The 12,973-nt window shown below is 36.5% G+C and overlaps 1 pseudogene; it reads right to left on the bottom strand.

Moving 5' to 3' along the window:
- Positions 1 to 308: 308 nt before the first annotated feature.
- The window catches only part of LOC132119200 (sex comb on midleg-like protein 2), a 25,605-nt pseudogene continuing 12,940 nt past the window's right edge, over positions 309 to 12,973 (bottom strand).

The raw sequence follows: 12,973 nt of genomic DNA on the forward strand, positions 1-12,973 counted from the left end.
AATGAATTCGTTTTTGTGATTGCAGATACTGATTAGTTTTTTTCCTGTCAAGGCAACCAAGGCATATTAAACTTTTATCCAGTACAAAGAAATAATATGCAATAGCAATGATATCATTCATTAATAATAAATGAAATAAATAAAATTAAGAGAAAAATCACATTAATACAATTACTTGATATATATTAGTAAAATATATAGTATAAAAATGTCAAATCTAAACCCAAATGAAATGCTCAAGTTCTTTTAAGCAAAGCATATTCAATTAGGCAATACCTTTCCACTGAAAATATGGTGAAAATGACAACTTTATAAATGCAATGATTTATTCAAAATGGTAGAAAAGCATTCAAATAAGTAAATACAAAATAATCCAACCTGAGTCTAAGAGCAAGGTATATACGGTGTAACTAAAATGAACTAAAAATGTATGTATATAAATGTGTATCACAACAAAAATGCTCCATCCCCCAAGACACAAAATCCATTATCAATGATATAAACAGATACAATGTGCTCAAAAAAAGCAACAGTTTCTACTTATTAAATAATAAGAAAAGAATGCACTGAATGATAGAATACTGAACTAATACACATTAATACGATAGAAAAAAAACACACATCTGGGATTGCTCCATACATCATTATCATTCAACATGCAGATAAACTTCTGAATTTTAGGACTATGTGACATTATGTCCACTTTATGGGCGTCACCTGAAGTGCTGGTGTGGTATTTTTTTAGAGGGAAAAGACATTATGACTGTTTTTACAAAATATGTACAAATGAAAACATAGTACAAGTGTCCTGAGAAATTATCTTGAGTTAAACAGCAATAGTTGGACTCAAATTTTGTGCTTTTAAAATTGGTGCCTTTTGTAGACCATAACAAAACCATTTTTTGATTTACATCACTTAAAAAACATTTAAATTTTTTCTCAGTTACTTTATGAAACAGCAGGACATTTTGAAATACGGTTGTGTATTTCCATTCCAATTTTAGAGGAAAAAATAACTAATAAACGAAAAGAACTAATTAATTAAACTATGCAAAATGGTGAAATATGATTAACCGGCACCAAAACCCTTCATAGTCAATGTCCAAAGTGTATTTCAAATGAATCTTCATCAGACTTAACCTAAAATAAAGTGGAAGTGAATGTTTGTCAAGCTGCCTGTGCATGTAGACGGTAACAGAAACGATAAATAACACAATGAAATCTTTTGGGATTCAGCTTTCTCTACCATTGTCTGTAAATGCAGAGCATTGTTTTACTGAGGTACTGAGGTCTGTAGCTGCAGTTTTACACTGAATTGGTTTCTAGATGAGAGCTGGTGAACATTCTTGTACACAGTAGTTGTACACGATGTCCATGCAAAGGTAGTTTTGAAAAGTCAATCTGCTGATGTAAATTTTTGCATTTGTTTTTGCCACAAAAACAAAAATATTTGGCTGATCAGTTTTTCCCAACCGTTTAAATAAGCGGGAATGAGTTCAGGTGAAGCAGGTAAACATGTTGGACCTTTAACCATCAATGTCACGTGTAATAAATATCCGTTTAACTTGAGTAAAGTTTGTGAAAAAAAGATTGTGAAATCCAGTGAACCTGATTTTTCCTCTGTTGCCCTCTGGTGGATCCTCCGTTTTTCCTCAGAAGATTCCAGCTACTATTTTGTCTGTTTGAGTCTCTCAATGTGATGGCAAAGTTTAAGAGCAGGACCCAGCTTCAGCCCCATGTACTTCATGATCATGTCACTCCGTAAAAGCATCAAGGCCTTGCCATCAATCTCCTGTGGAAGAAAGAAAAGCAATCAATCCATTATAAAAATCTACTTGGAAATCTTGATCTGAAAACCTACAAAAAAAAAACTACTATTGCAAAACATGAGAAATCCAGAGAATCGTATCTCACGTGTTTTCTGAAGAGCTCTGCGTGTGGGCCCAGTGCTTGTGGATCAGCATTGTGAACAAATTGCATCACTTCCTCTATACTCCAGGATGACGGACTCTTACTAGACATTTTGGTCAGATCCTTCTCTGCTGCTTGATGATCAGGCCCAGTGGTTGAGCTAGCAGCTAGAAAACAACACAAATTAAGATATATATATATATATATATATATATATATATACACACACACACACACATACATATATATATATATATATATATATATATATATATATATATATACACACACACACACACATACATATATATATATATATATATATATATATATATATATATATATATATATATATATATATATATATTTGCCACTAGGGGGCACAGCAATACATAATCATGACAAAATGCATGGCTCTGTTCAAAGCAGCACTCTGGAGTATCTAGTATGTGTACTGTGCACAGCATGTACATTTTCTTTATGCAAAGAATAACAGAATGACCAGGTCACTTTTTTCATTAATAATTTGATTGAACTGCATAAAAGTTAGGATTTCTTTCCAGACAAAACAAGGGGGGAAAAAACCTTTTTTAAATAAGATTTAATATAGTTTAATATACTTATAATATTAAAAATATTGAAACAAAATTAAGATATACTGTGGTGGGCAGTATTTATTCTTCCTAATGTAATGTAAAATGTAGGACTTCTTCAGACAATTCATATAAAAAAACGCTTTATATACGTATAAATATATATTCGCACCGATGCATCTGCATAAAAGTTACAGATGCATCGATTTAAAAGCATCGACATTTTTTTATGATAGCATTAACTGTAAAGGGACATTTATAATGTGTAAATAAAATCTGAGCTTGTACAGTACTAATTAAGATATGTGCATGCAAGTATTCATTCCATACATGTAGTAGCCTAAATCATCCCGGTATTCCGAACATTTTTATTGTGTGTACAATATACGTACTACATATTGCAGAAACAATAAGAATAGTATAATAGAATCAAATATATCCCACAACTGAATGTAGTACATGCTAGATAAAATTTTTAAAAAAAAAAACACAAAATGTTGTAGATTCTGTCAACATCACACAGCAATGAAGCATTAGGTGTTTTATAATCACAAAGTAATTCAATCTATGATCATCCCTTTTTCTGCCTGCCTCAACTGACATGTATATAGCCTCAACTGACATGTATATATATTTTTGGAAAACTGAAAATGAGCTTCCCAGAATAGGAGTGCAGGTCTAGGATCAGTCCCTCTTTTGACAGTCCCGGTCTCAGTCTCTTTACAATGCAAAATCAAACCGAACCCCAAACATCACTCCCACTCCGAGATGCTATTTCAATAAATATGGCCCCCTGAGCCGCCAGCAGGCTTTAATCCATATCAAAGCCTATTGTGCCACTTGACATTTGATTAGAGAAAATACATCTGGTCTTCACACAGGCACTCTGTGCAAAACTGATACGGGTGTTTATCCCACGATAGAAATAGATCTAGGTCTCTGAAGAGCAGCACTGAGCACGTAAGCCAAGCTACTAGACTGAAAGCATTCCGAGTTGAAGGAAGTTGAACAATAAAACTGTTTTGCCTTCAGGGCTCAAACACAAGCGGAATGCCAACAAGCACAGACACTAAAAGCTCACTGACTTTATTAAATGATTCAATAAATTACTTATTACAAAGTGTTACTTATAAATCTGCACTAGGTCCATTAAAAATAAAATAAAGTCTAGTCGGATGCAACAATGCAATTACAACAGTAATTCAAAGCTTCATTACATTTCAGTAACACTTTACAATAAGGTTTCATTTCTTCGCTTTAGTTAACTTAATTAGTTAACATGAACTAACAATATTTCTTACAGCATTTATAATCTTAAAGGGTTAGTTCAGCCAAAATTGAAAATTAAGCCATAAATTAATCACCCTGAAGTCTTTCTGGGTGTATATGACTCTCAGACGAAGTTCAGTTTAAAAATTGTCTTTGATCTTTCAAGCCGTTTGATGCAACTTAGCAGGTGTTGCACTCCATCAGTCCATGAGAAGTTTAATAAAAAGCTCATCAATAAAAATAAAGTGTCTCACACGGCTCCGGGGAGTGAAAAAAGGCCTTCTGTATGCATTTTTGTAAGAAAAATATCCATATTCAAAACATAATAATCACTTTATTCTAGCTTGCACTCACAGTTGTAAACAAACCAGTTCCTGGGGAATGACGTATGAGGTCAGCTTTGCGCATGCACCGCTCAGAAGTGACGCACGTGGAAACACAACGGAGAGATCAAAACAAAGGTCACTAATTAGAAGTAAATAAATAAGAATTTAAATAAGAAGTAAATAAGAATATTGGAGGATTTTGATATAGGCCAAGAGGAGACTGGTTTTCCTTTGCTAAAGTAAAGAAACTTTGCTTCCTTTGCTCCTGTTAACAAATGCTGGTTTTCAGGAGACTCACCAGCGCATGCGCAATGCTGACCTCATATATCATTCCCCTGGAACTGCTTCCATTTTACAAAAGCTAGATTAAAGCGATTATTACATTTTGAATATGGATATTTTTCTTACAAAAATGCATCGATTCGCAACAGGGGGCCTTTGTTCATCCCCCGGAGCAGTGTGAGACACTTTTTTTAATGTATGAGCTTTTTATTAAACTTCTCATGGACCGATGGAGTGCAACACCCGCTGAGTGGCATCAAACAGCTTGAAAGATCAAAGACAATTTTTTAAATAACTCCAACTGAATTCATCTGAAAGAAGAGTCATGTACACCTAGAAAGACTTCAGGGTGAGTCATTTATGGCTTCATTTTCATTTTTGTCTGAACTAACCCTTTAAATGGTCATTTCTATATTTACTAATACATTTTTTAAAATCAAAAGATCTATCTATTAATGCTGAAGTACAAACTATGAAAAATCATATTTGTAATTCACAGTAGCAAAGATTGATGCTATAAGAATGTTTAATGCTCATAGTCAGTTTATACTAATGTAGTAACTAATAGTAACAAATAAAACCCGATCGTAATGTGTTATTGACATTTATAACTGCATGTAAATGATCCGTTAAGCAGTTTTTGATCTGATTTTTTTTATATTATAAATGAAGAGTGCTGATTTAAGTCTGGTGTGTTATTAATAGTGTGTTTAAAGGTGTCTAAACAAAGCGTTCTTACATAGCCTACCTTCCACTCGTCTGTGTGTGCGTGGAGGACCCAGCTCAGAGGGGTTGGAGGAGAGTCTGCGGAGGGGTGGGGGGTGAGAGGGGTAGTGCGGGCTGCTTCCAGTCGGGGTGTGATACTCAGACGTGGTCCGTAGTGGGGGGGGTCGGGGGGCAACGGAATTGGTGGCTGAGTCTATTGACTCTACTGAGAACTGCTGGTCTGTGGTGCCACCATTTTCAGCATGGACGATGGATTCTGGCACAGAGATAGTATGACGTGAAAGGTTTTAAAGTGAAGTGACATTCAGCCAAGTATGGTGACCCATACTCAGAATTTGTGCTCTGCATTTAACCCATCCGAAATGCACACACACAGAGCAGTGAACACACACCCGGAGCAGTGGGCAGCCATTTATGCTGCGGCGCCCAGGGAGCAGTTGGGGGTTCGATGCCTTGCTCAAGGGCACCTAAGTCGTGGTATTGAAGGTGGAGAGAGAACTGTACATGCACTCCCCCCACCCACAATTCCTGCCAGCCCGGGACTCGAACTCACAACCTTTCGATTGGGAGGTTGTGAGTTCGAGTCCCGGGCTGGCAGGAATTGTTAGTTCATACTTAAGGTCATGAAAATGGTATTTGTCAATATATGGTTTGAAATAATATTATACATATAAATATATGTTCCTTATGCTCACCAGGACTATTTATTTGATCAAAATTAGATAAGACGAGATCCTTCAGAAATCATACTAATGTGCTGTTTTGATGTTTAAGTAATATTTCTTATTATTATCAATGTTGAAAACAGTATTTATGTGGAATTAAACCATGATACGTTTTTCAGGATTTCTTGATGAATAGAAAAAAAATAATAAACGCTTTTATTAGAAATACAAATGTTTTGATCAATTTAATACATAGTTTTGACAAATATAAATTGCACCTAAACTATTTTCTTTGCATCGTTGAATGGATGAATATACTGTTTAAACAGAATCCCAGGATGCATCTAATGAAGCTGTGGCTACTTGTCACTGCTTTCAAAAAGCTAAAATATAAGATATTTGAACATTTTTGATCTTTACATAAATCCTATACTCCCATCTGTGCCATTTCATAGTTCTACTGACTTTAAATTGTATAAAATAGCAATAATAAAGAATGGCTAGTTGTGTATAAACAAAGTTTTTTGGAAGGTTTTAGTTACACGCTGGAGACTACAAGTATACACAGCTACAGTGTTAAACTAACATAAATCTCCACAAAAATAAATGCAGGAGAGGATTCCTGTGTACTGAATGAATATAAATCTGATAGAACAAGTAGTAACATGTTTATATCTGTCTTCCAATACACCATTTGCAAACACTACAAATCAGTTTTATAATGCTGCTAAGACAACTTTTTTTCTTTTTCTTTTTTTATGAGCTTGGTCTACAAAACATTCAATGAGAGCTGAGAACAGGCAACACTTATGTCTGTTAAATTATAACAGCAGTTAAAAAATAACCCAAACTGGCCGGTCATTCACACTCTAATAAAAATCAGACACTTAATTAGTAACAATGTAGATGACTTAATTAGGAGGCTGTCGGGTTTTATTATGTGCACTTAATGAGAGAATGAAGAGAGGCGTCCAACTCAGCTTAAAGAAAACCCTATCCTCCATTCACTTTCAGGTCAACCCATCAGAACTGGCTTGGATATGCTGCATTTATTGTGGCATATACACTCTATCGATATCATTCACTCTCAGACACTTATGAGCAAAAACACTCAGAACAGCTGAACAGGTCGTACCGTCCGAGGGCAAAGCTTCTGTTCTCTGTAGTTTTGGTGACAGGGCAGCGGTGTATGTAGTGGAATCTCTGTTGAAACGCCTCGTACCTCGTGCTACAGACAAAGCCTCTGACATCTCCTCTTTCACTGCAACAGAAGGAAAGAGCAGGATTTACTTCTGAAATCACACAAGTTTGGGCTGTGTGATTGTGTAAGGAAATATATATAAATGTATCATACTGCAATTATTGTGACAAAATTTCAATTCAAACAACAACAAAACAAACATATTCATCTTAAACTGCTGGTCATACATCAAGGCCCACAGAACAAGGTTGAATTCATAGTATGGGGACTTGAAGATGCACACCTGATTTGCTCCTTTCATATGGCGTGTGTGTGTTAGTAGTTATTGGACTGAATGGCTGGCTGCTGAACAGGTTCTCACAATGCAGGTGGTGACACAGAGTTTCTAGAAAGCGCAGAACGAACGATGCACTGGAGGCAGTGGGGAGCTTGACATAGTGGATTCCTCCTTCAGAGCGAACTGCATGAAAGTAGAATTTGTGCAAAATTAAAAACATCCAACAGGGAATGCATTTATAATCTACTATGCTTTTCATTAATATATGACTCCGTAAAAAAACAACTAGTCCCCCCCCTCCCAAAAAAAAGGCGGAGGGGGGGGCGTTTGATCTGGCTAAATGGGTGCCGATTAAGGGGCCATGGCGTCACAGCAGATGGCCCCCACAGTCCTAGCGTGGGCCCCACCCCCTCCTACACACACAAATATAGACAGGCATGCACATACACACACTTCCCATAGGGACACCCCTATTAAATGCTCAGAACCAGGTTACACACAGATGTCATCCCTTATTACTCGCAGTCTGATGACATCAGCTGTGCACACACACACCCTTTCTCTTTTCAGGTCAATCACTAACCCATGCTCTCGCTTCTCCCTTCATTGTTAAGCACACACATGTTGACAGCCTTAAAATAACATACACCTACACTAATTCAAATGGAGCTCATGTCTTACAGCAATGTGCCATTCAGCTCTCAAAATTCTTGAGATTATGGATCATTCTTCCTTTTAACTCCCTGACATTTTGTAAAATGAACTATGTTTCATATTTGTTAAAACATACATCACATGTCATGGCCTCAATCAACCTTTGAGTAGATTTCGGTTATATAATGTGTGATGGGTTTTTTTTGATATTGTGAGTGATAGTAATTAAATGTTTTTCAGTTTTTAGGAGAATCCAAAAATAACTAACAAGTTAACTAGCAATAAATTAACTTTTATTTTATTTCTAAACAGCCCTGAAACAACATCAAGGTATTTTGTCAACAATATATTTTTAATGTTTGTTTAACGGCATCTTTATGATTGAAGGCGAGTATCACTGATACCAATACTACTGATGCCTTTATCAAAATTATTTTTTTATAAAATGTCATATATATCCCATTATAATAAATGGCATATGAACATGACGCAGATCTGACATGCATCATATTTTCTCACAAATCTTTTCTAACCCACTTCAGGTCTTAAAGTCTCTACTAGTGAGCTGATGAGTTGAATCGGATGTTTTAGATGAAGAAGACAATGCTGGGCTACTCCAGGGTATTTTTGATAACCACTGAATTTCAGAGACATGTTCTTAAATGTGACTCATATATTACAAATTCTTGCATGCACGCTCAGATTTAAGGCAGCTTTAAAGGGATACTCCACCCCAAAATGAAAAACTTGTCATTAATCTCTTACCCCCATGTCATTCCAAACCCGTAAAAGCTTTGTTCATCTTCAGAAATAAAAATATATTCAATTGTGTTCTGAAGATGAACAAAGCTTTTATGGGTTAGAAACGACATGGGGGTAAGTGAATAATGACAAGGTTTTTTATTTTGAGGTGGAGTATCCTTTTAATTGCCTTTTGGCTAACTTTATGACTTAACTGATCACATAACATGCTCATAGTTTCTTTTGTCCTTTAATATGAAATGATACACAGCCCACACAGTTGTGTGTGCAACTGAAGACCACACACTGCGAGCACAGTATAATGGCTGACAGGACAGGAAAAAATTATTTTTTACTAATGTATAGCCTGGTAATATCTCATCTGACTGCAGTTCACTGTTGTTCTACTGAAGTTCCCTCGTCACCTGTACCTTTTCCGTGGTCACTTGACTAGCGCCTGGCGCCGAGGTAAAGCTGGAGTTTGTGTCTGAAAAGCCTCCCTGATGTGGTCGTAAAGACATTTTGATTCTATATTAATGCAATTCTTGTCCAGAAAAAAAAAGAGACAGAAGCAGCAGTTGTGATTTGGGTGGCTAACCCTAGCTCTGATTCTGCGTTATTTGCGTTTGAATCTTTTTAACGTGTTTAACCGAGAAAAAAAAATGCATGCATTAGCACATTAATTTTGACAGCACTAAATATAATATATGATATGATATATGATATGATACGCATTTGTCATTAAAAAGCATTCTTCCTTCCTGGCAGAAATGTTCTCCTAATCAAAGAATCACTCTTAATTGAAACCCAGATCACAATCTTAAAGCAGATCCAAACTGACTTCTGATGATTTCCCCTCCATCAGACTGAGACTGCAGGAAGCTGAACAGAGCTTTGGGCTGAAATGCACAGTCCACGCAGGCTTGTACCGCATGCTGGAGAACCGTGTTCACGGGACCCGGCCCGAAATGATCAGGCAGCTGCAACAACAGTTTACGGTCCAGGTGCGGCCCTGGGTCTCCATGTTTGTTCACATACACACAAACTAGAAGACGAGAGAGTGGATGGTCAGGTGAAGCGTACAACAGTGCAAAACCATCAGCATACTGAGGAGTACACGAGTAGAAAATAAAGGCAAGAAGATAAAAGCCTACCTGTAGACACAACTCCTGAGTCTCTTGTTGTCTGCAGACTAGACAGTCTCCCGTCTGACACTGAAGATGACAACGTGGGGCTTGAAAGTGAATGAGGAACCTTTAGTTTCCTCTGTAAAAGCAGTAGACAGAGTGAGAGATAAAACAACAATTTTCACTCTCACAAAACAACCCCACTTTTGTTTGCCCACTCTCGAAACAATGGAAAAAGACTACAAATGCCTTATCTGCATTACGACAGAACCTTCCAGCATGTTTAATGTACCTTTCATGGGAAAGAATTATAGTAGAAGTGTTAATGTTTAATATGGATAATTGCTCATGACATACGACCCACCCTATATCAAACAAAAGCTGCATTATGACCATTAAAATCCCATTATCTTGGCTACCAGTGACATCAGATTCAATCGAAAAAGTAAAAAATAAACATCAAAATATCTTATCTTCAGAAAACAGAAAATCATACAGCTTTAGAACAACATGAGTGAACCAATTAAACCTATTTACTGACCCTTTAAACCACAAAAAAACAGTTCTACCTTGCTGCCGGGTTTGGGTCCTCTTTTTTTATATGGTTTGGGAGTGAGTGGTGAACTCAAGGGACTCTTGGCAGCATTGGACTGCGTTTGGCCATTCGGTGACGTGCCGGCTGCGGCTGCCTCGGCTGCGGCTGCCTCGGCTGCTGCTTTTAACATGGCAATGGTCTGGCTCTTGGGTCTCCTCCCTCGTACCCCCTTGCGCACTGGCAGAGGGGGCAGGGGGTGCGGCAGGCGATACGGGGACTGCATGGAGCACCAAAACTGACTGGACTGGCCCAGTGCCGGAATAACAGTCTTTGGGAAAGTGAATGAAGTTGGGGGAGGAAAAAAAAATGAAAAGGGTTAGTTTAACCATCATAATATTATATGATTACAAAACCATAAAAACCAAATAATACTAAGCTAATTAAAATATGTTATGCTAATTCAACTGTAAGAAAGTGTTTATATAACTCTGTTAACATGATGATAAACAAAACTTCAATGGTATTGCTGCATTTCTTTAGACGTGTGTTATTATGGTAGTTCCATGAAAGTGCTTTTGAGTATAATGTAAATATCATGGTATATGATTATCCTAATCATAATGTACCATGATAAATATATATATATATAAGATACCATCACTGTACCATAGGCCCACAATTCTTTTTTTGTAAGAGAAAGGATTTTGATCACGGGTCTGGTTTTGTACTATTAAATCAACCGGTTATTCATTAGTAACATTCAACTTGTAACTACATTGTATTAGAACCTACAAGATGATTATTTAACATTGTTTTATTGAGCCCTACTGCCATATGTGCAATATCTGCAAGTTAAATAAAATAATTTATGCTGACATTCAACATGAAATGATTAAATCTTACTGCAATAAGTTCACCCATCTGAGTCTCATTGGCTATCACACTATAGGACAGCAAGAAGGCATTAATATTTCTAAAAATACAATAATAATAACAATAAAAATATAAAAAATAAACATTTGGGAAAAAAAGAAAAATGGAAAAACATGTAACTTGCATAAAAAATATATGTAAAAAAATTCAAAACAACAAAGTCAAATTAATTCTCATGCACACTGGATTGAATGGTCAAACAAAGTCGAGTTACAAACTTTGATCCTTTCCCTTTGAATTTGACCACTTAAAGGTTCATCATACTGCTGAATTCTCTTCCTCAGAGGCCATTTTAGATTTTGCATATTAGAAGTGTCACATTACAGCCCTGAAAGCGGCAGTTTAGAAACGAGCAGAGCAAAAACAGAGTTGTCTGGGGATCCTCTTCAAGACAGAGTTTCAGCTGGCCATTGTGCCCCTCAGGAGACATGTGCTTTTCAGCACCCTTTTGTTTTGCAGGCCTTCCCCCAACGGCTCTCTGGTCAAAGGCCTCTTTTCTGAGGCCAACAGGTAATCCTCATTAGGAAGAAAGACTAACCCCCTTCTCCACCTAGAAGAGTGTGCTATCAAGCTGCGGGACGAGATTTTACAGGTATGTAAGTGCTATGAAAGGAATTCACAGCTAGAACTGCATCTCCACAGTTTATTTCTAAATCAGTTTTATCATGCAGAGAGAAACATACAATTTTCTATAAATATTACTGAGCAGGCAAGTTAATGTATTATTCATTTTATTGCTGGTTCAAAATGCAGTGCCTACTTCACAGCCTCATTTTTAAACAGCACCGTATGGTTATATTTTGAAGCACCCTACATCATTAAAGAACATATTTTCTTTAAAAGCATTTTCTGGGTAATGCATGAATGTTAAAAGAAGTGTAATATACTGAATAATGACAAAATAATATAGTGGGAAAAATTTTTTTCTTAAATTTGATTTGCCAAGCATATGTACAAGAAAAAGCTCTGCAAAAAAAAAGCAAAGAAAAGAAACAATAGAAAGTGCTTTGATTTATAAGTTTATCGTAAATCCATCAAATGCATCTATGTGAGTTTGCTAATGAAAAATGTATCTCTAATGTGCACACCCTGTCTTGCAAACCAAATAATCTTAATTTCGCTAAACCTTTGCCTTTTCCTCTCCTTGAAAACTCATAATATCAAATATCAGCAGTTCAGCATCAACAAATGAAAGTGTAAAATAGCACAAATCAATGCTTTTTGCATTTCAAACAACACTGAAGTAAACTCTCCAACACACACGCCTTCTTCAATTGCAAAAAATTATTTTAAATCTTATTATTGCCTCTGTATTGACTATATCTAAGATCAGATAAACTTCTCATATTACAGGGTGGCTGACGGCAGAAGTCGCCTTTACTAAGTACATCTGGGAGCTTTCACAGAGCCCTACGTGCAGCTGCTCTCCTGGGCCTCAAGAGGGGAATGTGAAGAGAAATTAAGCCTGAGATGCATACGTTTAATGAGGAGAAGAGAAAAAGCGTGCAAGGAATGGACAAGTGTTTTCTTTCGATTGAAAGAGGGCAATTCTCATTCAAATATCTTATGAATATAAGCATGCACGTGAGGAATCAAGCTTATTAAGCCCACATATGCATAATGGGCATGCAAAACAGAAGCAAAGATTTTCAGAAGTTCTGTCACGGACAATGTACAAGCAAACTTTATCCACCCTAATTGGGTCTGTATGTAAAGGTGAAGCATATTTCTAA

Source organism: Carassius carassius, chromosome 38 (assembly GCF_963082965.1).
Source record: "Carassius carassius chromosome 38, fCarCar2.1, whole genome shotgun sequence".
NCBI lineage: Eukaryota > Metazoa > Chordata > Actinopteri > Cypriniformes > Cyprinidae > Carassius > Carassius carassius.